Genomic DNA, 22,828 nt, shown 5'->3' with positions numbered 1-22,828 from the left:
GGCTGCTATAGGCAGTGAAGCGAGCAAAGAGCAAAAAGCTACAGCAATGGTCGTTCCACTGGGGGGGGGGGGGGGGGGGGGGGGGGGGGGGGGAGGAGAGAGAGAGAGAGAGAGAGAGAGAGAGAGAGAGAGAGAGAGAGAGAGAGACAGTAATCGATCTATCCTTAGTTTGGGCACACTTTCAAAACATATTTATAGTGAGGTCGCAAGACCGAAACGTTGCTTCTTAAATAAATGCTCTGAACCAAGCAAGTGGCGGTGTGCGGGTGTCTCTCCTTTCCACATTGTATATGCCTCGTCATCATCGCACCTGCTCCAAATTACCTACCGGGTGTGCGGAAGTCATCTCTCTATAAAACATATTTGTATTTGTAGCTGAAGTTGAAATCAGTGATACTTTTTTTGTAGCTGTCTACAAACGTTGGATGTGTCTTTGTGTATTCATGTCGCTGCATGGTTTCCATTGAGAAAGAATGGTAGCCTGTGTTTTTGTAGCTGCCAGTGTGAATGCAGCATAAAGGAAAACAATCCATAGTTGCACCAATAGTGTATCAAGCCTGTGAATTAAGGCCATATAGGAAGTGACAGTTCATATGAATGGCCTGTATAGTCTCGCTGTTCTCCCCCTGCTGGTATCAGAAGCAAAGACACTCCATTCAAGCGGATGGGTTTTTGGAACTTTAGCCTACACTTGATTTAATTAACTTCATAAACATTGTCATAAATAATAATAATAATAATATAATAACAAGGAACAAGCTCCCACTGTACCTTCGTCAGGCAGCCTCTGTAGACATTTTTAAATCTCAGCTCAAGACCCACTTCTACAACATTGCCTTTAATTGATCTTGTATTTTTTATTTTTCATGTCCTCACTGTACTGCATTACTGCTTGTTTTTTAATGTCGTTGCCTTGCTTTTCTTTTATTCTCCATTGTTCTGTAAAGCACTTTGAGCTGCATTTCATGTCATGAAAGGTGCTATACAAATAAAGTTTTATTATTATTATTATGTCATAAATACTGAATGTTTCCAGTTGCTATTTTAATCTTCTTTAGAGATTTTTGGGGCTTTTTGATCGATATACATGCAGCTATAGCTTGACAGGAAATAGGGAGAGATGGTGGATGATACACAGCAAAGTTCGTCTGGATCGGGACTCGAACCCACGACACACTGTCATGCTGGATTACCAGCCAAAGGTGCCTGTCTGGACCGCTAAGCCGGCCCAGGCCAGTCCATCTCTTGTTTTACAGTAGCCTATATATGCAGTGGTTCTCAAACTTTTCAGATCGAGAGTCGAGACCCAAAATTGAGGTTCGACATTTGCCGGAGACCCTATAGTGAAAATTGAGGATCAAGAAGTGCACAACGCGTCGCGTTGTGTAAACTCAGAATGTGGCTGTTTTCACTACTTCTTCATTTGTATTTGTTATTCATGAAATGTGTTTGTTTGTTTTTGTTTTAAAATTCTTTAAGTCTTTTAATTTTTTGTCTTTAAATGTTTTTTCAGTAGAAAAAGAAACGTTTAGTTTTATTTATATTTTTTGTAAGTAGGGAACTACATACAAAAAAATATAATTATTGAAAATTGGATTTTTGCTCTAGTCGAGACCCATAAACATTGGTCCGTGACCCACACACGGGTCCTGACCGACTGTTGGGCAAACAGTGGTCTGTCTATGGCATGTATAGAAGCCTGTGTAGGCACGGTTCTGTTCTGCACTGTTCTTCTGCACACAGTGTCCAAACCCAGGCCTGAACCCAGAGCGCTGTGACTGTCAGCAGACACTCTGCAGACTGAACCACCACCGCATGTGTAAACAGAGAGGCACTTCTCCAATCATACAGTACACCATGACCTGCACGCACGCACGCACGCAGCCTGCTGTATTCGTAACACTGATGAAGACACACGACACATACACACAAACAGACTGTGCCAGCCACCGTCGCCATATAAGGACAGACGGCCAGCCAGGAAAACCGTTAGAGAACACATAGACGGACAGACAGACAGACAGACAGCTCTGACATCAGTGACCTTCCATCTCACCACGGTGTCTAAACCCACACTGTGTAAATATACACACGCTCAAGCACGCACGCATGTGCACACGCACACGCACATGCACACACACACACACACACACACACACACACACACACACACACACACACACAGTGGACAAGGGCCCATATAATTATACCTTGGACACATAGTAGTCAAGACACATTTCCACACAATGCATGCTCACGTACACACTTCCAAATTGCAGTCTTTGACTCACCTGAACAAACTCTCTCTCTCCCTCTCTCTATATCTCTCTCTCTTTCTCTCTCTCCCCTCTCTCTGTCTCTCACACACGCACACGCACACAGACAGACAGTGGGATAGCGCTGTCTCCTCTGTGTAATCAGTGCCGTACCCTGGCCTGGGTGCCTTTCTGTGTGGAGTGTGCAACTTCTCTCCTGCATAGGTAGTGGTAACCTCACAAACAACATAACCCAGGTCTCTATACTGCCTCCCCCTGGTCGAATAGGAACTGCTTGGAATAATGTGTTCCTTCCACGTGCTACGTCCAACCGGGGAAACTCCCCCCCCCCCCCTGTCAGGTGAGAAGAAGCGGCATGGACTCCTCATGCATTGAAGGAAGCATGAAGTCCGTCCGTTGCTCTCCCCAGATTGGCAGAGGGCGTGTAGCCTTATATGAGCCATGATTACATTACAGTGGGCGAAAGAAATGGGTTACAAAAATCGTGGGATAAAGACAGACACAGACAGACAGACAGACAGACGCACACACACACACACACACACACACACACACACACACACACACACACACACACACACACACACACACACACACAAAACTGTGTGGACGCTGGACGGCAGATAAAATCAACTATTTCTGTGTTATCAGCCGGATCAGGCTGTGTTTATAAAGAGAGTCCAGCAAGTCTGGCTATGTTCATGTAGTCCCACACCATTCAACACGTGGGGTGGTCTCTCTCTCTCTGTCTCTCTCTCTGCTTTGTAAGATCTCAACCAGGGCCTAGTATTCAAATATGGGACTTTGCGAGAAAAAAAAAAAATCTAACACTGGGAGCCTGGAGGGACCATACTAATATCCACGCAGTAACAAAAAAATACATGGCACCTGGGACGTATCCTCAGTGATGTATCATCGCATGGATGCACCTGGGACGTATCCTCAGTGATGTATCATCGCATGGATGCACCTGGGACGTATCCTCAGTGATGTATCCCGGGTGCCGTCTCTCCGGTGGTCAACAGACCTGGTTGTTGTGATATTAGTATCGCTATGCGAGGCTATAACGCATCCTTTAATGGATGGTGTCAGGGCATTCCACATGTGTCTGAAGTATATAGCCAAACATCAAACGGACTCAGTCCAATGGAATAATTCAGCAAAAGGTCAGCACGGAGCAGGCGTCAGGGTCATCCACGTAGCTTGATTGTCATCGTTAATCAGCTAGACGGTGGGACAGCTGTGGTCTATATCGGTGGCGTGCCAACAAATACAATCCTCCTGCTTATAAGCCCTCCCCCCACCCAACTCCTCTATACCTCCACTCACCCCACACACACACACACACACACACACGCACACGCACACACATGCGCACACACACACACACACGCACACATGCACATACAGGAAGAATCAGACTGACAGCTATTAGTCTAACGTGATAGAGATCTACAAATGGATCGAAGGCCAAATTATGAATTCATTACCTTGATACAGCAGCCTGTGCGTGTGCGTGTGCGCGTGCACGAGTGTGTGTGTGTGTGTGTGTGTGTGTGTGTGTGTGTGTCACACAGTCTCACCGATATATCATCGCTGTTGGGTGGAAACCTTGTGAGAAACCATTCTCAGTCCATGGGGGAAAGAACAAAATAACCTGCTGTGTTCCAGTGGTTCCAGTTTTTATTTAGACAGGGTAAATATTTCATTGGTTAAATCAGTGGTTTTCAACCCTTTTCATATCAAGGACCATTATTTATTCGGCATTTGAGCCATGGACCACCATCTGATGAGATTCAGCCTCTCAGACCCAAAACTAAAGAATATTGTGTAAGATTGTGTCCACAATTCCATGCCATATTGATGTGGTGACCAAAATAGCAATTCTTCTACATTCTCTAATTGTGTAGACTCTGCAATTTAACTCTTGAGAGCGTACAATGAAACCAAATGGACCCGTACAGGTCCATTTGGTTTCATTGGACGCTCTCAAGATCTTATAAAGGGTCCATTTGGTTACCCACTCTCCATCCGTTGAAAACTACTGGGTTAAATATTTATAAAAAATAAACCCTACACACAGACCTAACCAGCTCCGTTTACATATTTCTTTATTCCCATTTTAATTGTACATGCATTTAGTTTTGATAATTTTGTTCCACTCTTTCTTTGGCAAAGTAAACGTATGTTTTCTCATGCCAATAAAGCCCCTTTGAATTGGAGAGAGAGAGAGAGAGAGAGAGAGAGAGAGAGAGAGAGAGAGAGACCTTTAGTCCTGGAGCAGCCAGTTCTCAGCAAGCTGTCGAAGCTTTGCGTCCACATAGATGAAAGCGGCGAGTACCTGTCAAGGAAGCCCAGAACCTATTTGAACAGTGAGCGTTTGAGCCCTGCTTGCATGGCTTCCCTCCCCGAGGGCCTTGGCGTGAACACCTGGCCCCAGAAATAGAAATGGTTTCCACTTTTATTCAATTCTCTCTCTCTCTCTCTCTCTCTCTCTCTCTCTCTCTCTCTCTCTCTCTCTCTCTCTCTCTCCCTCTCCCCTTTAAATCTCGTGTCTGTCTGTCTCTCCTTCCACACCTATAGCTGACAGAACCCTCCATCACAGGTAGGAGATATAAATACCCAGCCCTTTCTGAGTCATTTAACACAACTGGGAGACAGTAGCACCTATCAAGGGCCTTAACCCGTTTGGGGTTTTTAATTTGTTGCTGTTGGCCGAAACCTTGTATGTCCATATTCCTTTCTTCTTCTTTTTTTAAACTAAATTCATGACCTACTTCATCATACTACTGGCTGTTTTTCTATTCCCTTTAGTTTTTTTTCTTTTTTTTTTTGCACTTCCTAAAAAGTAACAGTTTTAGACATGGAAAGGTTTCTGCCCGGCAGTCATCATCATGCAGCAACAAATGGTATCGTTTTCATGTGGAAGTGATGAAACTGCCCTCGATCTGTTTCAGGCGTGCGATGCCAGTAAATGTCTGTCCCCTCCAGGGAGGGAAACGTGAGTGATGGTCAAACGCTATCAGAGGTGATTGTGCACCATCCGCGAGTGAGGAGGGAGAGAATAATTCGGAGGGTTAGAGGAATTTGGTGTCCCTCATTTTCTCGCAATTATTTTTAACAGAGCTGGAATCGGTACGGAGAGTCTGTAAGCGGTTCAACTTTGGAGTTATCAGACTGCACACTCACTCCCCATTTCCTCCGCAGTCTGAAAACTCGCCTCTTCATTCACACTCTGTCTACCTAACCCGCACCTATGGCACATTGGGTCGGGTTTGGGTCGGGTCCCAAGGTTGGGTCGCACTCTGTCTACCTCACCCACTATGGCACATTGGGTCGGGTCCTAAGGTTGGGTCACACTCTGTCTACCTCACTCACTATGGCACATTGGGTCGGGTCCTAAGGTTGGGTCACACTCTGTCTACCTCACTCACTATGGCACATTGGGTCGGGTCCTAAGGTTGGGTCACACTCTGTCTACCTCACTCACTATGGCACATTGGGTCGGGTCCCAAGGTTGGGTCACACTCTGTCTACCTCACTCACTATGGCACATTGGGTCGGGTCCTAAGGTTGGGTCACACTCTGTCTACCTCACCCACTATGGCACATTGGGTCGGGTCCTAAGGTTGGGTCACACTCTGTCTACTTCACCCACTATGGCACATTGGGTCGGGTTTGGGTCGGGTCCCAAGGTTGGGTCACACTCTGTCTACCTCACCCACTATGGCACATTGGGTCGGGTTTGGGTCGGGTCCCAAGGTTGGGTCGCACTCTGTCTACCTCACCCGCACCTATGGCACATTGGGTCGGGTTTGGGTCGGGTCCCAAGGTTGGGTCACACTCTGTCTACCTCACCCACTATGGCACATTGGGTCGGGTCCCAAGGTTGGGTCGCACTCTGTCTACCTCACCCACTATGGCACATTGGGTCGGGGTTGGGTCACACTCTGTCTACCTCACCCACTATGGCACATTGGGTCGGGTCCTAAGGTTGGGTCACACTCTGTCTACCTCACCCACTATGGCACATTGGGTCGGGTCCTAAGGTTGGGTCACACTCTGTCTACCTCACCCACTATGGCACATTGGGTCGGGTCCTAAGGTTGGGTCACACTCTGTCTACCTCACCCACTATGGCACATTGGGTCGGGTCCTAAGGTTGGGTCACACTCTGTCTACCTCACTCACTATGGCACATTGGGTCGGGTCCTAAGGTTGGGTCACACTCTGTCTACCTCACCCACTATGGCACATTGGGTCGGGTCCTAAGGTTGGGTCACACTCTGTCTACCTCACTCACTATGGCACATTGGGTCGGGTCCTAAGGTTGGGTCACACTCTGTCTACCTCACCCACTATGGCACATTGGGTCGGGTCCTAAGGTTGGGTCACACTCTGTCTACCTCACCCACTATGGCACATTGGGTCGGGTCCAAGTACCTCACCCGCTATTGGGTCGGAGGGAACATTGGCAGAAAATAGCAGATCTACAAGCTCACAACATGTGACAACTGAACTGCGAGCTTGCAGATCTGCTATTTCCAGGCTGAGAGGTTTGGGTAGTACAGTACAGAGTGCAGAGGCAAAGGTCAAAGTTAATAATGTATTGAGGTACTAAGTTGTGAAATGAAAACACACATTTAACATGAATCCAATATGTAGTGGAGGTCCCTGCTTCATCTCTCTCTCTCTCTCTCTCTCTCTCTCTCTCTCTCAGCTAAGGAATTCTTGGCCTAGTTTATAGACAGACGCTTTAGGTTTGATGTTTACCTGCCATTCTAGTTACTTTGAAGCACTTAATTGTTTTCCTTGCTCTATTTATCCTGTCGTTTGTCGACTCGGTTTCACGGCACTTACTCTGATCGTGCATTTCGTAAGTTACTCCGTATAATAGTGTCTGACTGGCTGAACCGTTGAATTGCAAATTGGATTTCCCTGCGTTCAAATCAGGAGGAAGTTAATAGAAGGCATGTGTTTGAGAAGTATTTTTAATGAGCAATGGGCCTTGAAGACCAGTCAGGGTTTCATTTATATATTCTCCTGAATGTCTGCGCTGTCTGCGAATGTGTCCACCAGAGGGTGCTGCAAACACACAGACGGCTCAGCTGCGTACACCTCTAGGTCAGTGGTTTTCAAGCAGTGGTCCAGGGACCACCAGCGGTCCTTGAAGAGGTTTCAGGTGGTCCCCATGCAGCTAAGTTGGTAGTTGGTAACCAAATGGACCCTTAGATCTTTAACTTTTGAGTCTGAGAGTGTAAAATGAAACCAAATCATTTGATTTCATTTTACGCTCTCAAGAGTTAAATTATTGTTAAACATCTGCATGACATAAGTCTACAGAATTAGAAAAGGTGCCCTTCGGGGCACAGATCTCCACCAGGCCAGGTCAGGTTGTGGCCTCCTGGTGGCGCTATAATAGGCCAATGTGAAAAGGCTGCCATTTTATTCTTACGCCTTGGATGGCAATTGGATGATTTGAGGCATTTTGTTCCAACAATGTGTTTTGCAAAAATCCACCTGTTGGTGGCGCTATAACAGGCCAATGTGAAAAGGGTGAAAGATTTCACGTAAATTGAACGCTGCATTCATGATTTGAGCCTTCTTCTTTAAAACGTGCCAATCGTGCAAACTTTGAAAGCCAATGTTAGCCAATTAGCAACAGACAGACAGACAGACATCCATCAGTTGCATCATTTTGCTGCTACTGTAAGTAGGCTAATCTTTTTGATGTGACACATTGTGAGCTTGTAGACAGATCAGCTATTTTCAAATGGCCGAAATGTATATAGGGCTGAGGTGGTTAATGTATGTTTTGTGATAATAATCAAAATCTTCAAAGTAACTATAGTAACCAAATGTTCTCAAATAATTGGCACGTTATACAGAGTAGACTACTAGTATACAGAGTAGTTCGTGTTATTGCTATGTACTGGAGTAAAGCGATCTGACAGTAACAACACCATACCACCCCCTCATCCCCCTTCCAAAGCGTTGCTCTGTGCATCTAATGCCCTGCTGAATTTACATGGTATCCACGCAACACTCCTGAGAAGGAAAAAAATAACACACTGGTGGACGGGTCACGGGAGTGAAGTTAAAGCAAAGCGCCAAGGCGGAGGCAGGGAGGGAGGGAGGGAGGCAGGGAGGGATGGAGATAAGAGAACTCCCCTGTTGTTGGAAAGACTCTCATTATTCTGTTATGGATTGCACATGTCAGCCAGTAAGTGCTCTTTTATCCTCGCAAAGCACTGAACCCCGGACGGACACCGAGCGCATTTCCCTAACCCAAGTGAAATTTACCATGTTTAAGTCCCTGAGTCACCATAGGGGACAACCATGGCGACGGCAGAGAGAGGGGTGGGGGGGTGGGGGGGGCTGGAGGGAGAGAGAGAGGGAGAGAGAGAGAGAGAGAGAGACAGACGCCAGCCTCAGATTTATGGTCCTGATTAAGTAAAGAGGAGTCTATACGATGAGTCAGAGGCCAAGAGAGGAATCTATGTAGAAATCACACGCTGCCTACCACCCCCCCCCCCCCCCAGCCCTTAAACTGATTGGCTATGCAGGCGTGCACACACACAGGCTACATATAGCCTGTGCATGCATGCACACACATTACATTATGTAGCCAGGGGTCAGTTAATCGAGCTAATCGATTATAACAAAATAATATGTTTCTGGGCCTTTGCTCTTTTTTTGTACCAAAGAAATCGCTCACAACGTGCTGCATCATGACATATAGATCAGCTGTTTTAATTATTCTCGCATGAAACCATTGTGTGACGAATAAGCATACAAAATTATGCTTAAGTGGTTAATTGATTCAATGGTATATATAAAACACTACGCTCGATTATTCAATTGATCAAAAACGTAATCGATTGCGGAGATAGTTGCAGCCCTATACATAAGCACAATTACAGACACAAATAATGTACAAGTACCTCTGTCTCACTCGCTCGCTCTCTCTCTCTCACTCTCTCTCTCTCTGTCTCTCTCTCTCTTTCTGTCTCTCTCTCTCTCTCTCTCTCTCTCTCTCTCTCTCTCTCTCTCTCTCTCTCTCTCCTCCCTTCCCCGTCCTTCCGGAGTGTTCCACACACCACAGTGAGTTTTAAATAAGCAAGCGGGGAGAGAGTAGGTTGTGTTGTTTCTACGGGGTATACACAGCATAGATGGCTCTTTTAACGCCGCTGTCCCAATGCATGACTGCTCATACACCTTGAAAAGTTCACCGCCCTAAATGCACCCAGGAGGGGGGGCACGTACACATAGCCTTCCATTTTAAACATGCAGCCTTGCCTCGCTGCCTCTCATACAAAATGCCATCGACTTAGGAAGATTTGGTTTGATTGAAATACAGTTAAAGTTCTTCAAACGTCAAAATCATTCCATTCTGTTCTTCTCAGGACCTTGGATTTTCAAATTACCCCCAAAGCTGGACACTTAAATGAACCGTACATAATGTACGTGCTCGAACACACGCACAGTACGTACACTCGTACAGTATACGCACCATAGGCGGGACTTTTATGAACAATTATTAGGTATGCCTATTGCCTAGCATACTTTAGTGACTGAGTGCACCTTTCAATGGGGGGCACACGTAGGTCCGACATACTGTTAGTCCGACTACGTGGTAATTCCCGCAACACCTATACTATCAGCTCCCAGTACTTACCACGCAACTAGCTGCACCCAAGCCCAAGTACTCATACCCTGTTGGCGGGTGCCTGGGATCGAACCAATGACCTTGTGGTCCAAAGTGGTGAGTGAGCTACCTGAACACATTTTTGTGTTTTACAGATACTGTATTTGTCGGGACTTTGGACACCCAGCTTGAAACCGGGACAAACCGGGCGGGGATGTCTGGTCTCATTATTCTATTTGGAATCAGTAAATTAATGAAGGGGCTAAAAATAATCAACCTAACAAAACCTAATGAATCCAGTCTCAGCCAATATGTAAAGCCTGATTACACTTGCCGCGGACAGCGGCGCGACGTGCTGGCTGTGAATATATACTACAATTTGGGTGTCTGCAGGCGCGCACGTGTTCAAGAGCGACACACAGCCTGCACTCAATACTAGGCAGAATTTAATAAGAAAGAGGTCTACTGTCCTAGTTCAACTTTACCTTGCAGCAATAATTTCTGTTCATTCCTGTTATTCTCCAAAGAACTCACATTCTAATAAATTACTTTTTTTCAAATCTCTTTATTTCTATTCAGGTTTTTCATTATGTTCCGTTTCCATTCCATTTGACAAAGCCTGAATTATTTAAACAATTTATTTAGAGTATACAACGTTTCGGTCACTCTGACCTTTATCAGGCATGGCTGATATTGTTTTCTTCCAACTTCATTACTCCGAGACGCACATGTCCAAAAGGACACTTCCAAAGCCTGCCACTGGATATCACTTCAATTTCAAGTAATTTATTTTCACATAATATCGCGAGGTGGGGGCCAACAGCATCTATCAGATTTTCTCATTTGTTTTTTCGGTTCAGGTTACCTAGGCCTACAGAAGTCTAAAAACATGGCAAAAGTTGTTACAGTAGGCCATAGGTTCTCAAAGAGGGGGGGCAAAAGTAGTTAGCAAAAGTCGGAGCAAAAGTAGTTAACATAGCATCACAATCATCCTATAACCACCAGATATACAAACTCACAGCTTCTAGCTTGTACATCTGCTATTTTTGCAAATATTTCATAAGTCAGGGCGGCAGTTCAAGTTATTCTTTTGTGGGTTTGCATCCTTAAAAGGTTGAGAACCACTGTCCTAATGCATGAATGTATACTGACTTAGGCCATGTTCCCCAAGTTAGTCAGTCCGTGACGTGACGTGAAAAAGCTTTGAAAACAGCTGGCCCATGGCCAGTCCCTTTGTTAGAGTGTGTAGATGCTTTGTTTCACAACAGATGACCCACGTTAAAATCCAGGTGGTCACAGGCCTTTAATGAGACCTTCTCACTACAAAGCCACCATTAACCAGTTGAATGCTAGGCTAGAGTCCCTATTCTGGGCCACACCATCCATACATCCATCTTCAACCGCTTATCCGTAGTCAGGTTACAGGGGCAACAGCTCTGGGCCAAACATTCTGTGAAATTAGCCAAGAAGATCTACCAATCTGTGAACTCGATTGGATAAAGTTGAGATGTATTACCGTTATTATTATTAATGTATACATGCAAATGTCAGAACAGGTCAGCTCCAGAAATGGAGATATAAGGGTGGCAGCGGAGGCAGTGTCTTGAGTGTACAGGGTTTGATGAGGTCTGGCCATATATGGAGCGTGTCTTGAGTGTACAGGGTTTGGTGAGGGCCCAGGTAGGGCCGGACCTACCTGGGCATCAGTCAAAAAGGAGACATCGAAGAGGAAGGAAGGGTGGGGAGGATCAAAATAATATGTCAGAACAGGTCAGCTCCATTTATGGAGATCTAAGGCTTTGAGCCGGTCAGATGTAGAGTAGCTGGTCGGTTCCATATGCAGATCTAGGTGATTTGTCTTCTCCAGGGTTTGATGTGGTCAGTGTCGTGAGCTCCATACAGAGACGGCCATATATGGTGGCGTGAAGAGGCGTGACCATACCATATATGGAGGTGTGACACGAGGCATGACACGACAGAAATGCACATGGTCATGTAAACTGTGATTTACGACAGTAAGACATATTTAAGTCAGTGGTGTTGAGAGATTACCACTGACAGGTAACGCAACATTATGAGCTTGTAGATCAGCTATTTTTCGGTGAAGATAAACTATGGGATGGACCTGGAGGGTGCTAGTTTACACCCCTGCATGGGGAGTGGGGACCATGCATCCATGGTCATTATTATGCATAATTACAGGCTAAAATAAAATGTATTGTAGGCCTACTTATTTAAAACAAAATTGACAATGATGTTTAACACTTGTGCCTCACATGAGCATTCCTTAGTCTATTTTATTGTATTCTTTAGTTCTTTTTTCATAATTTCTCACAGGCTACACAGCATCATGCCTGTATAGTAATATAGGGCTGAAATGGTGAATGTAAATATTAATAATGAATATTATTAATATGCATTATTAATATTAATAAGCTAATATTGATATGATATGATATTTGCTTTTGAGCCTAGTGGAGTAGAATTGAAATGTATTGACATTTTGAAATATACTCAAGTTAAACAAGTAAGACGCGCAAACGCGGAAGCGAACGCAGCTCGTAAATGGCAATAACAACAATTAGAATAAATTACATACTTTTTTAAGGTTTTCTTTTTAAAGTTCTCTTTTTTTGTGTTTTTTTAAGATTTTATTTTTAAGTTAAGTTTTTTGAAGTCAAGTGTTTTTAAAGTTTTTTTTTTAAGTTAAGTTTTTTTGTGTTTAAGATTTTATTTTTAAGTTACGTTTTTTGAAGTTAAGTGTTTTTAACGTTTTTTTTTTAAGTTAAGTTTTTTCTTTTTCTTTTTCATTTTAAGTTAAGTTTTTTTAAGTTAAGTTGTGTGTGTGTGTGTGTGTGTGTGTGTGTGTGTGTGTGTGTGTGTGTGTGTGAGAGTGCGTGCATGCGTGTGTTTTGTGTGATACAGCTGCGCCCTGTGGTGGCGGGCGGGTGGTGTAACAGCGGGACAGACACACAGACACACACACACACACAGACAGACATGATCTGCAGGGGCTCATAGTTAGTGCTCATTGCGTTCGCAATAAAAATCACACCGTGACCAGTGTGAACCGAGTGGTGCAACTCCCGTCTATTGGTTCTCTGTATCATTCCAATTTGTATCGTCCAATTTCTTCTGTATCGTTCCAATTTCTTCTCTGTACTCTGGTGCCCCCTACTGGTATAAATAAGTAACATACTCGTGCTCATAGGTACACACACACACACACACACACACACACACACACAGGTACACGGACATTGCATGCTGGATGTAGGATTGGTTGCACCACTCAAAAAAATACCTAACACATAAGTATACTAACTATAATACTTGGAGTAGCCTACATGATTGTAGTTAGCCATTAGCCAACTTAGCCTATACAGTAGCCTAGCCTTTTAACCTACAGTAGGCCTGGCTGTATGTAGGTTTGCGCAGCCTACATCCGGGTGTCCTTTGTTGAATAGAATGGTCGCAGCCAGGTGACGCTCATAGGCTCTGGCTCCGCGCGCGCTTTTTCATTTCCGCACAATGGCTGGACGCCACGGACATGGATGTTTTCTGTTTCTTAAAAGATATTCAAACTTATCTTACGAGGAAAATTGGAAAAAGGAGCTGAGTTATTGTGTTGCTGTCCGTCCAGTAAAACACTCCGGAACGTTCTTAATTGACAATTCCCTCCCTCACAACTTAAATCAACACAACGAGCTGCAGCTGTTGCTGTCTTTCTCCTTGGCTCTTCATATTGGAAATGACAGACTTGTGAAAGAGGACTTTTACATCGGAGTAGGTGCATGATTCAGCATGGACTTTTGTCTACAAATACCGGTAAACGTAAGTGCCACTAGGCCTATAGCTATTCATTTATCAGTTTATTAGCCTTTTAAAGTCAACTTGTAGCTAATGGTGGGATCATCATGGCCTGGCGCAATTATTTCACTTTTTCTGCTGTCGTGCCTACTACACCAGCTGTCACCTGTGTCTCTCAATTTTCATCTCTCTCTCTCCCCCCTCCCTCCCTGTTTCTCCCTCTCTCCCTCCCTGACCGTGAGCACATTATAAACTGCATTTGCTTATGGACTAGCTAGCTACTAGAAACTGTGGACTCGACGGTAGGCCCTGGCCCACCATATGTGATCCATAAATACTTGCATTATGAACTTGGGGCTGCTGTCTGCTGCTGCCTCACATAATGCAACAGACGGATTCTAGAGACCAGTGGTCCTCAAATACAGCTCCAGTAGCCTATATCCTATCCATCTATGAGAAAAGAGCTGTAGGAGCAGCCGCTGCTTTATACAGCTCTCTGAGTCTGAGCAGACTCACCGGTTTCAAATAACGGTCCGACCCCCGAACTCTCACCAACCATCCACCGTTCTACCACCACACACGGTCACGTGAGCACCGAGGGGGCGTGCGTTCTTTCTCCCTCTTTTCTTTTTTGAGCAACTAGAAGGAGAGAGGGGGGATGCACTGCGTGTGTGTGTGTCTGTGTGTGTGCGTCTGCCCAGTCCCCCCCCCCCCCCCAAAAAAAGCAGTGTGTGTGTGTGTGTGACAGTGTGTCCTTTGCAGTCTCACTCTCTCTGTCTCAGTCCCCCCGGTCCTCCTCCATACAGAGGCGGTGGGATTTTTTTTGTCCTGTCTGTCTGGTTGGTTGTGGGACGCGGAGATAACGGGACGAGAACATAAACACAACACATTATATACATTTTTTCACTCTGATTAATTACAAGCAGCAGCAGCAGCAGGTCGGCGTGCGCGTGGCGTCTGTCTGTCACGTACGCTCGCGCGAGGAGCGATTATAACGGTGGAGAAGAGAAGGGGAAAAAGAATCCAACAACGGAATACTACAACGAAACGGGAACGGGCTGGAGAGGGAATATAAAATAATGCTCGTTTTTGTTTTAAAGTAACGCCTCGTTTTCCTTAAAGGCTTTTCAATGCATCGCCGCCGGGACATTATTATTGCATTGGATTACAAAGTAATGTTTCTGGATATACTTGGATACTGCTGCTGAAGAATATAGAGTAACTTTATACTGGAGGGAAATGGACACAATCCACCGTTAGACTACCGCTGGGGGACCGTGGTGGATTTAAATACTATTCACTGGAAACAACTTAACAGTAAGTTTACTCTGCAGTATGTTTTACCTTGCTCATTGTGTTGTGTATGTTTGTGGAGTAGCTGGCCTATGTGGACAAAAATAAGGTTTAACTTAATTCTGATTGATTTTAAACGCGTTTAGCTAAAAAAAAATTAAGCTTGTCATGTGAGGGAATAGTAATAGTATATCACATGAAGACAACGTGAAGACTAACAATAGCCTATAACAAACATAACATACAGGAGTAGGCCTATACTTCACTTCAAAAATAAAAAACTGTAGCTTGAAGAAGTGAGGCTTTTCTTTCTCTCCAATCTTTAGATGTAAATTTACGATTACAATTTAGGCATTTAGCAGACGCTCTTAATTCCAGAGCGACTTACATTAAATACATGGGCTAATGTTAGTCTCATTCTTGTTGTAAAATTGAGCCTTAAACGAGTTAAGAAGTATGTTCTTTTATGTTTAGCTTGTTGGTTTTGAAGGTTGGCACCACCACCGAACCGTTAGACACTCCAACTGGTCTTTGTTCAGTGCCAACGGCATGAACCCCAAACAACCAAAGCCAGCCCTTCATTCCTATTAAAGCTGTATTCCTGTATTTATTCCCGTTTTTAAATTAGCCTGTGTTGTAGTACAGGCTCTCATTACTCAAACTCGTTGTAAAAAAATTACCTGTAAAGCGTCCATTTGGTTCCATTTGGACACTCAGCGTTACATATGCCATGTTTAAGGGACCATTTGGACCCCCTGAGAGTCCCCTCCTTGACCACATGTCGAGAACCACTGGTAGGCTACAAGTCTAGTGAGGTCTGGTTCTTATGTTCTGCTTTATTATTTCACTCTGTCTGCAGTCTATCTATGATCTGTTCCCATTGTCTTTTGATTTATTCCCCCACTTATTTAACCACTAGTTGGTGTGATTACATTACGAGCATTTAATGACCGTTTGATACAATATTTAGGCTATGGATATCAAAAAAGGAACAGCTCTGAAATATTCCAGTAGATAAACACTCCTTGGGGCTGTATTATTTATAGCAGAATAGAGTGTCTGTGTGTGTGTGTGTGTGTGTGTCTAATTTGTGTTGTCTCGGAAAGTTTTTTTGGGGGGCAACCGCTCCAGTTGGATCCCCCTAGGCGTCAGCAGGGATTTGTGTAACCGCCGTGCTACTGTAAAAAGTAAAAAGCGAGTCCAATTGGAATTGCAATGCTTCTTAATTTTCAGTCGAACATTTAAGGATACAGCCTCGCCTTACCCTTGCAGGCTTTTGCAGCAGTTACAGATATGTGGCATCCAAAAAGGAGGATTAGTGATGCATTTAATTTGCGGGGTTAGGCTATGGTGGGGAAAAAGGGAGACAATTTGTCTGTGGCAAATGACAAGAAAAATAATGTGTTTGAGAACGGCTGTAAGGCAATGACACAGAGAGAGAGAGGGAAATCCTTTGCTGACATTGGAAGGTATTTTAAGAGTGTCCCCCTTCCTCTGTTTCAATAGACCTTTTCACACGTTTGATTTCCTCTTGCAGTGTTTGTGAATATCGGTAGTAGATGACACATTGGAAGACATAAATACACTTGTGGACCAAAGCTGTTGTTGCTTGGCAACGCAATTATACCACCACTGACATGTCCTTGTGTATTCAATCAACACCTGCTCAAATGAATAAATAAAAACATTTAGCTAAAACGTGGCCAAGAGGGCCACATGTTGATTGTCTGCGTCCTTCAAAGAGTAAATTGGACAAACCCCTCGGCATACCAAGAGCCTCGGTGTCACAAGCCACCTTAAGGATGCCTTAATCTCACTTTAATTGGATAATTTATCACCCCTGATCGCTGTCAGCGGCTGGAGAGAAAAATCAAGGAGAAGTGCTGTGGTAGACAGGAGTGAGCTCACCGTGACCACACACTGACTGCGTGTCACAGCGTCAAGACAGAGGGCCCCATTTATTTTGCACTTTCTCCAGAGGAAAATTGCAAATCGATGGCGTTTGTGATGTGAGTGACAAGCTTGTAAGCAGCCATAATGAATGTGGGGGATTGAGGCCTCCATATTGTAGCCTTAGGGGGAAGCTTTGGTGATGAAAACATTAAATCCCTGAAAAGTTTTATTGGATGAAAACTTGTTATATAAAGATAATAAAGTACACGCCCCGTTTCCTTTGTACATCTGAAAGAGGAATGAGTTAATTGGATGTTTGTAGTGTGTGTGTGTGTGTGTGTTTCTCACTTGCAATTAAGAGAGAGAGAGAGAGAGAGGGGAATTAATACTGCTGGCTCAACTGACTGTCAAGCTATTCAAAGTAATTTTCACCCGAAGGCACTTGAAACATAGCTGCCTCTAAAGTTCTCTTTTATGTAGTGCATTACAGTGCTTTAGCCTCCCTGTCATTAAGTGCACTTGCTGTGCTACAAGCGACGTACTTTCTTTCTATACGTCGTTCCTCCTTTTTAAGATTATTTCCGAAGGTCGGCATCTCACCAAACCCTTCTTGTGCGCTGTGCAGCCATTACTTTAGTGGTGTGTTTTAGTTGAAAATGGATGCACCAGTCTGTTTGTCATTCACATTTCATTTGCAAACAGAAGGCATTTACTTAAGGATGTGGCTCTTGTCCAACACACACCCGTCCCTGTAGCATCCACATAAGTGAAGTGTATATAAAAAAATGATAGCAGACAAGCCTATCAATCAGCGAAGTGCACAAATCCATCATCCTTATTCTTTCATAGATGCGTGTTGAGATCTGTGGTATAGTGTACCGTGCCAGTCGTTTCTCTTACCGCACCCCGCTGCCAAAAATCCGAGACTCATGAGCGTTTTTAGCTTTTCAGGAGCGCTTTGCAATTAGTCCTATTGCTCTCGAGCATTGGACAAAACGATTGCTGCTTCAAAGTCAGTGTTATCAGTGAGAGAGAGATAGAGAGAGACTGCCTTTTTCTTTTTTCTTTCTTTACCCCAGGTAGATAATTGTGTTTATTTGTCTGCTCTGAGACGGAGCATTCTGATGCCAGGTAGGCGGCAATTAGTGTGCTTATGAAAACACTGGGAGCGCTTTCTCAGTTTGATGCCTATAGAACCCCAGATAACCCGCTACAGTGTTGGGAAAGATTTTTAAACTTGACGGATAGGACGTTGCGGAATGCTGCAGTGGTGGCAGGCAGCTAACACCTTGTCAGTTGTCATTGTCACCATTGTACAACATTATAATAAGGACTGGTTACTGGTTAGTCAGACTAATCAGATTTAGCCAATAAAAAAGAAAAACTCATCTGTGTTAATTTGTAGATATAAAAGAAACAATATAATACGCTACAGTATATAGTGCATAAAAAAAAACGTGTTTCTCGATCATTCAGTGACAAGCAATGTATTAACCTTGACAATGATTTATTATTTGTGGATGAAATGTGTGTGTGTGTGTGTGTGTGTGCGTGTGCGTGTGCGCATGCACTGTGGGGAGCCTATTGCGACCGTTGCTTTGCCGCAGACTTTCAGGCCAGAGTCCAAGTCCGTTCCCTCCAACAGACCTGTCGCTCCGAGGCGAGAAAACAACCACAACACCGCCCACTTTTACAAAAGGAAATAAGTTAAAAAAGGCTTATTCTGTTTAAGCACTGGCCTCCCTCTGAGCCGTAAAGGTCAGGACCTACAGAACAAGCAGATGAGCAATAGGTTTAGGCCTCGGGGTGGATAAGACGCAGGTGGAGACCTGATAAGATGCAGGGGTGGCTGTGAACTGGACAGATTGATCTTTCTCTGGCCATGAACTGAAAGTTCTCTCTCTCTCTCTCTCTCTCTCTCTCTGTGTGTCTGGAGCTCATCATAGCTGGGCCATCTGCCCCTGGCCGCAGACAGACACACCGGTCCCTCAGTGACTGAGCTCTCTCTGTCTTTTTGTCTGCTTTTCCATCTATCTTTCTTTTTGTGTTTGGCTTTTTTGGTCTCTTTTATTTTCTCGACTGTATTCTGTCTGTCTGTCTTGGGACTGGAGAACGGACACCTCATCTGTCCCCTCGGTTTCTCTCACTTTCTCTCTGTATGCTAATTAATTGTTCCCAAAAAACCAATGGCAGAGGGGGCAGATGGATAATGCACTGCCCCATCCCCCCTCCATACACACGCAAGGTTGCACGTGCGCTCACACACACAAACGCACACACACACACACACACACACACACGCACGCATGCGTAAATCCATGGGGAGCATGATCAACATTCAACACCCTGCACCACCCGCCTGGTACAGAGTGTTATGATTCCAATGATGGAGTCATTATACTCACCATCAATCTTTGAGAACATGTCCGTGATTAATTGGTATGATTGGCACACAGGTGTAGGTAATCACACATGTGTATGGCGTGTACAGCACACAGTGATAATACAAATCACTCACACACACACACACCCATCTCTTTAATGGTTATGGCGTTATTGTGAAGGTTTCATGGCGAAGGATAATCAACACCCTTTCTAGTCGATGTGAGAGGTTCTCTCTCTCTCTCTCTCTCTCTCTCTCTCTCTCCCCCCTGAGTTTCTCTCTCCAATGTCTCTCTATTTCCCAGTCCTCCAGATGGGCAGTATTTGAAATACATGTATTTGACATACGCATTTTCTGTATTTGAAAATACAGGAAATGCATATTTTCTGTATTTTCAAATACATTTGCAATGTGTTATGAATACAAAAAAAAATAATCAATTTGTATGTATTTGAAATACTGCCCATCTCTGCCCACCTCTCTCTCTCCTTCTCTCTCTCCTTCTCTCTCTCCTGTTTGGTGCCACTGGGCTTGTCTCCAGCTTGTTGAGAGCGATTACCAGCTGGTGTCGCCAGATTGAAGAATGGACTGGCCCCCTGGGGCCCTTCCTCCCTCCTCCTCCTCCTCCTCCTCTCAACCCTGCTCTGGCAGGAAGGGGGGGGGGGGGGGGGGTGGGTTTGACCCCCTAGGACGTTTAACCCGTGACCCCATTGATGTGTCTGAGAGGCCGCAGATGAACAGGTTGCGGTCGGACCCATGCCGTTGGGCTGCGTTCTGCGCCCTGTTGAGCTATACATCTGTAGGATGTCTGGCTCGGGGAGTGGGCAGAAGGGTGCGTGTGTGTGTGTGTGCGTGTGTTGTGTGGGGGAAGGGTCTGGAGGATAAAACAATTCTGTAGCTAAAACGTCAATGATCAATTTGCAACGTTGCTGGTTGTATTGACATGTATTTGACTCATGCCTGTTTAACCACGTCCAAACCTGGAGTACCTATTTTGGGCATGTCATTATAGGCTAAACAAAGACCTGTAAGCTATTAGTCAGTAGTGCCAAGTGGTCTGGAGTTTAAACTGAAGCCTCTGTGTGACATCCTACCACCCAAAATGATCCATCACAGGTAAAAGCTAGGGTTGTAGTACTCAAGTCTGTAGTGTACATTTTCATTTATTCGATTGAGTCTCGGTCTCGCCCACAATTTGACTCTGTCTCGCACCGAGTCCACTCGAGTCACGAATCACTACAATAACTTAAATGAAATCATTTTATTATACCCATATTATAAGGAGTGACATTATCATTATAAGAGAGCTGTCTCGTGCTTATATTAGACAGCTATCTTGCTAAGTAACAGAGTGCAGCTGACGTGCCTGTCTGCTCTCGCAGTGTTCTATGTACCTGTCAAATGTGGAGAAAAAAAGAATATATATCTGGTTTCGACTCGGACTCGCCTCCCATCAGTCTTGGTTTCAGACTTGAATTCCACCCCGGGGTGCATACTTAGTTTAGACTAGTCATTGGTTAGACATGGGTTAAGGTTAGGTTTAGGTGTGCTGCCCCGTGGGAGGTTAGGTTTAGGGTGAGGGTTTGAGATAGGTTGTAGTTGTAGGACTAATGACTGGTCTAACCAATGACAATGTCTAAACCAAATACTGTCTACTCTAAACTAAGTACTGCACCCCTCAACCCCCTCCCACACTTGGTCTTGACAATATCGTATTTTATTTTTTAATAATGTTTTACCATTTTGTTGCTCAGTAGCTAAAATTCCGTCTGTGTATACCTTTCCCCCCCCTCCTTGTCCAAACAAGGCACCACAGTCGAGAGATTGTTTTTCCACCGTTGATTTTGCTGAAGTGCACTCATAGAAACATCAATATTTCCTGACAGACAAAACAATGTGGTCCAAGAATACACTGACGGCAGCAGGGCTACCGTTGACCTTTTCAGAGTATGGAATAACACTGTGTAAGTAATGCCAGCAGGTGAACACACACACACACACACACACACACACACACACACACACACACCATGTAGTCATATATGGAGGAGGACGCTCCTTTACAGTAGACGTTGTTATCGTGTAACATGTGGTGGAATATGAGCAGCTTGAAGTTATTTTTTTTTAAATGGTCAAAGAGGGACAGGAAGAGAGCAAAAACATAGCTGTGCATAACATGCACACACATGCATGTACAGTATACTATACACACACACACGATCTGCAGAATGCAGCGTGTATCGTTCATTAATATTTCATGGTATTCAGATGATGTGCTTTCCCTGCTGAGCTGCAGCACAACCACAGATCAAATTGCAATTCGTATACGTCGCCAATATTACAGGTGACAGCACAGAAATAGACACTCCGGTCCGTATAGGAAGACTGAGGATACATGTACGGTCGGCCCGGTGCCTGAGCATCAAGACAAGAGATGTACACACGCTGGAGTGATGGTTTATTATAATATTTTATATAGAGCAGAACAAGATGACTGTGTATGTGTGTATATATATATATATATATATATATATATATTATTATACACAATTACACACACACCCCGTAGTAACAAACAGAATAATTCATGTGTATTTCTTTGGCAAAAACAAGACGTTTGGCTTTCATAATAATAACCGTTGAGTTTACAATTCAGTGGGCGACGACCACAAAAGGCAAGTTTCTTGTACTCCCACTCATACATACTGTATACGGTATAGAATTATATTGGGCAGAACGAGTTGACGATTTCCACTATACTGTGTGTAGTAGTAACGGGGACAGACGGATGTGTGTTTTTCATTGGCAAAAAAACAAGATTGAAAAACGTGTCACCTTTTGAGTTTCATAATAATAACCGTTGAGTTTTTCCTTTTTGCGATTCTGTGGGCGCGACCACAGAAGTCAAGTTTCTTGTACACCCATTCGAGCAACGCGCCGACTCAAATGCGCGAAACAAGCAAGTCTTTCTAAGAAGAAGGAAGGGCACGGGATAATAAATATGAGCCGGAGCGGCCAGGAAAGCACTATCTCAGCAAAGTATCACACGCTACCCCTTAAGTAATTACCTTCTCTGCTCACTTCACTGGGTTGCTTTATTCTTGAGCCTCGGAGCGCTGTTGACTCCATAATATGGTTTTAAATGCTAGAGTTTGACCTTAGTTAGCATATGAGGCATAGCTGAGGCACAGCTGATCTCTCTCCTGTCAGATTTAGCATTTTGGGGGTGGTGGGTGTATTTACATAGAGGACCCCCACAGGCGCTGGCATGGTAAACAACACCGTGCTAACCCTGGGACTTCTGTTGAACCTCTTAATGCAGGCTATGTAATGATCTCTTCTATAATGTATGCTATGTAATGTATTGAAGCTGCACCCTATGAGACTTTCCTGTTCTACCGTGGCTTTGGACCGGGGCCTCCTGGCTCCTGCAGCGCAAAGAGCAGAATTATTTGTTTTGTTTGTTTGTGTGTATTTACTACTGAGCTAATAGGGGGCTGCCTCCTTGCTCTGGGGGTAAATTGA

General features: G+C 44.4%; 1 protein-coding gene across 1 annotated transcript in view; it reads left to right on the top strand.

Moving 5' to 3' along the window:
- The first annotated feature begins 14,539 nt into the window (after positions 1-14,539).
- The window catches only part of ptprsa (protein tyrosine phosphatase receptor type Sa), a 262,736-nt gene continuing 254,447 nt past the window's right edge, over positions 14,540-22,828 (top strand). The window contains 1 exon segment of the mRNA XM_083768114.1: positions 14,540-15,051. The gene's annotated coding sequence lies outside the window, so the exon portion shown is untranslated.

The sequence above is a fragment of the Protomyctophum parallelum genome (assembly GCF_964188405.1).
Source record: "Protomyctophum parallelum genome assembly, chromosome: 6".
Lineage (NCBI taxonomy): Eukaryota > Metazoa > Chordata > Actinopteri > Myctophiformes > Myctophidae > Protomyctophum > Protomyctophum parallelum.
Note: the sequence above shows the minus strand (reverse complement) of the source record. Positions and strands in the feature narration are given on the sequence as shown.